The sequence below is a fragment of the Oratosquilla oratoria genome, chromosome 42 (genome assembly GCF_046742065.1).
Source record: "Oratosquilla oratoria isolate Oo_2021 chromosome 42, ASM4674206v1, whole genome shotgun sequence".
In the NCBI taxonomy this organism is placed as follows: Eukaryota; Metazoa; Arthropoda; class Malacostraca; order Stomatopoda; family Squillidae; genus Oratosquilla; species Oratosquilla oratoria.
The window spans coordinates 38,653,250-38,658,249 of NC_134818.1; positions in this window are offsets into that span (position 1 = coordinate 38,653,250).

Genomic DNA, 5,000 nt, shown 5'->3' on the forward strand with positions numbered 1-5,000 from the left:
AGCGTCGCCATTTCTCCTTGTCAAACAATTCGTTCTGGGGCCGACAGATTTAGCTTTGAAATTTAAACACACTTTCCTGTGTCAAAACTTATTCATGAGGAATATGTTTCATATTTCCACTTCCAATTTTCATGTCTGTTTCTCATAACTTGTCCTGTGTGTGTGTTCGTGAGTGTGTGTGTGTGTGTGTGTGTGTGTGTGTGTGTGTGTGTGTGTGTGTGTGTGTGTGTGTGTGTGTGTGTGTGTGTGTGTGTGTGTGTGTGTGTGTGTGTGTGTGTGTGTGTGTGTTTTTTGTGTGTGTGTGTGTGTGTGTGTGTGTGTGTGTGTGTGTGTGTGTGTGTGTGTGTGTGTGTGTGTGTGTGTTTGTGTGTGTGTGTGTGTGTGTGTGTGTGTGTGTGTGTGTGTGTGTGTGTGTGTGTGTGTGTGTGTGTGTGTGTGTGTGTGTGTGTGTGTGTTTGTGTGTGTGTGTGTGTGTGTGTGTGTGTGTGTGTGTGTGTGTGTGTGTGTGTGTGTGTGTGTGTGTGTGTGTTGTGTGTGTGTGTGTGTGTGTGTGTGTGTGTGTGTGTGTGTGTGTGTGTGTGTGTGTGTGTGTGTACGCGCGCGCGATGAATATATTACAAAGATTGTCAGTGAACATGAAACAGAAAGTATCAAACAGATAAAAATAAAATGAAATAAAAAGTGGAACTGAATGAGATGAAAAACATTTATGAGAGTAAAAGCGAGAGAGCGAGTTGGAACAAGTACAACTTAATCGTTTACCATTCACTGGAAAAAAGTCAAGAGCTGAATTAAATCGCCTGACGGCAGCCAAAGTAATATATATATATATATATATATATATATATATATACATATATATACATATATATACATATATACATATATATATACATATACATACACATACATATATACATATGTTTTTATCATTTGACAATTTTTGGAAATAGACTCAACCACTGGGATTCGAACCCTTGCCTAGGCGGCTTACGTCTTATAACGCAAAGGTCTTACTGACCATGCTATCACGACCCTTAAAACGAAACGACTTGGACTTCCAACGCGAGATGGATGGGCTGTCTCCTTGGCGATGTGCGTCTAGTTCCTGCTAGGTCCTCAGGATCCACTGGACTCCTTCGCGCTAGGTGCGTTGCTAGGACTCACTGTGAGAGGTCGTCAGATCACACACACGCTCCAGAAGCGCCCAACATGTAGAGAGTGTCTGCTCTATGCCTAATGGGCCTTTGGGATGAACACGAGGCCCATGTAAAAATGAGGTTTTCCTTTGGGTGGGTCTCTGCAACACCAGAACGACCTCTCTGCTACTCATTCAGTCGTCGCGACGGACCACATCTAAGAGTCAACGAACCTCCACAGAACCACAAGAAATTGGTTCCCAAAGTAACTACGAACCCCTCAGTGTCCTCAGTAGAAGTAATAGCTTGATCCTTGAGGGGTTCTCCCTCAGCTGAATAAAGTCATGTAACGGCGGTCAAAAGAGATAGTGACGGGAAAGGTCAAGTGAAGCAGACCTTTTCTCTCTAGTTACTGAAGATTTCTCCACATCTACTCTCCTCCCACCGCCTGAACAAGATCATCACTCGGCAGCCTGATTAAAACTAGAGTGAAGCCATCACTAAACCATTATGCGTCCTGTTCCATTGGGCTCAGAAAGTGGTGACAAAAGAGCATCCCTATCGATGTTATTAGAAAATAAGTAAAATGAAAGTTTATTGCTTTTAGAACGAGAGAGATTACAGATTACAGCACATAAACAGTACACTGAATATTATAATGGAAACACGGGGGGATTCATGTCAGTGCATACTTATTTAACAATTATGTGAAGAAGAAAGTCAGGTGCATGCGTGCGTACGTGCATGCGTGCGTGCGTGCGTACGTGCGTGCGTGCGTGCGTGTGCGTGCGTGCGGTGCGTGCGTGCGTGTGCGTGTGTGTGTGTGTGTGTGTGTGTGTGTGTGTGTGTGTGTGTGTGTGTGTGTGTGTGTGTGTGTGTGTGTGTGTGTGTGTGTGCGTGCGCGCGCGCGCATTCAATTAGTTGTATTTACCTTTACTCATGGTGTCACAGCCACCACATGGGATTCTGTAAACCATGTTGTTGTTATTATGTTCTTTTCTACCCTTACCTCTCACTACTTCACCTATCTTCATACTGGATGTACTGGCGATCTTCAGCCCTGCTCTCCGGAGTAAATGTCCTAACTCTTCTGTGTACTTGGAGTTGGGAACCACAATGAAGCCACCTTCCTTAGTCTCCTTTATCTCATCCTTTCTCTTTTTCATTATTTTGAGCGCTATTTTCTTTAAACTATGGAGTAACCCTTCTGGTTATTTAAGTCCTGAGAACACTTTAAAAATGTATTTGACCTCTCTGTCAATATGTTCTTGACTGCATACCCGGAACGCTCTGAGAAAAAATCCAATTATTACTCCTTTCTTTATCCTTTCACTGTGCCGAAAAGTAGTGAATGAGGTCATTTTTGTTTGTAGCTTTTATGTTAACCGAGAAAGCTGTTACATCGTAACTTATCATGATAAGTTAAGATGTGTCAGCTTTGTTCACAAATGTTTCCGCAGAGGGGGCACTAACAGCACCCAAGGAAGCCATCGGTAATATAGATGACCAGGATTTACCAGTGGGAAAAGATGATTTCTTAGAATTAGTCTCTCTGTGCATCAGATTCGGACCGTTCATGTTCCAGGATGAGGAATATTGTCAGATACGTGGTCTGGCAATGGGGAGTCCGCTCAGTGCAGTCCTAGCATCCTTATACAGTACATGGAGGTTTTGGAGAGAGATCATTCTATAAAAATTATAGGAAGAGGGACACATTGGTTTCGATACGTAGATGACGTCCTAGTCATTGCCCCGGAGAAAACCAATTTCAACACCAAACTCAATAGGCTGAACATGGTAGACAGGGATATTCGGTTCACAGTGGAACACGAGGTGGATCAAAAGTTACCTTTATTAGATGTAGTAATTTGGAGGAAGGATAACGGTACGGTGGGTTTCTCGGTTCACAGAAAAGCTACAAACAAAAATGACCTCATTCACTACTTTCCGGCACATAGTGAAAGGATAAAGAGAGGAGTAATAATTGGATTTTTTCTCAGAGCGTTCTGGGTATGCAGTCAAGAACATATTGACAGAGAGGTCAAATACATTTTTAAAGTGTTCTCAGGACTTAAATAACCAGAAGGGTTACTCCATAGTTTAAAGAAAATAGTGCTCAAAATAATGAAAAAGAGAAAAGATGAGATAAAGGAGACTAAGGAAGGTGGCTTCATTGTGGTTCCCAACTCCAAGTACACAGAAGAGTTAGGACATTTACTCCGGAGAGCAGGGCTGAAGATCGCCAGTACATCCAGTACGAAGATAGGTGAAGTAGTGAGAGGTAAAGGTAGAAAAGAACATAATAACAACAGCATGGTTTACAGAATCCCATATGGTGGCTGTAACTTAAACTACTTTGGGGAGACAGGAAGAGGCATACACAATCGGACATATGAGCACAAGAGTGACCTGAGGGCCCACCGAACATCAAACGCCATGGTGGTTCATGCGGAGAAATATGGACATTTACCTAACTGGGAGGGAGTGGAAATATTAAAACAAGGGTTAGACAAGAAAACACGAAAAATAGTCGAGGCAGCTTTCATAACATCCCAGCCCTACTGTAACCATCGGGATGGTTTTATTAAGCTCTCCTAAACGTCCGGCTGGATGGTCCTACAGGAGTTAAAGGGTACGAGAGGGAGGGATGGGGTGGGCTAAGGAATGAACGTGGAATGATGTGAGGTATAAAATTGTTGATTTCTTGACTATGTTTGTACACTCTGAAGAAGTTCTGTTAAGGGCGAAACGTCAGTAAATAAAAACTTCAACGATTCTCGGTGTTTATCTCACCACCTTGCCACTCATATATATATATATATATATATATATATATATATATATATATACATGTATATATATATGTGTATGTATATATATATATATATCTACTGTAAGTATGTAAATATATATATACTGTATATATGTAAGTGTATATATATATATATATATACATATATATATGTATATATACATATAAACATATAAACGTAAAGCACACATACACACACACATATCTATATATATATATATATATATATAGATAGATAGATAGATACATACATACATACATACATACATACATACATACATACATACATACATACATACATACATACATACATACATACATACATACATATTGGAAATTCCACGTATTAATTAAATTGCCTGATGACAGACGTAATAATCAACACATCAATCCTTTCAGCACCAACACACCGAACTACAGAGTTTTTATTCTGGCCAGACGGTCTCATTCTTCAGCTGAGGGATAGAGGGGGCGCGGACCCCTTCATGAACGCTGTCCAGACCGATCAACCCAAATGTATGCAATAGAGTCGTGTGATGGTAGCCATAACGAAGTATGCAAAGGACACCACATCATGTGTACATGTCCATTTACATGTGGTGGAGAAAAGCTGTGGTAGTGTAATAAAGAATGAATAGATGAGATGTTTGTTCTAGTGTCACGATGTTGGGACCGCGTCAGCTGTCCTCCTGGGTCTCTCGGGAAGAGCGAAGACATTCAAGAGAGCGACAAGAAATCGTGGTCTCTTCCCCTGGAAGAAATAAGAAATGAAAGAAAAAAAATGAAATTGAAATATTAAAAGAAAACAAAATGTTAAGATGATATATGAAAATAATCAATTAAATTAAGAAAACACGATAGAGAAAGAAGAAAAAATAATAGAAAAAAATGCAAACAGGAAATAAAGAAAATGAAATATGTTGAACAAAAAAATACAAAGAACTGGAAATAAAAAAACTTTCAAAAATGTATAAAAGAATTTGCAGAGAAAAAAAAATGTAAAAGAAGACTAAAAAGAATATGGTCCGACACAGTGGATGGCTCAGGAC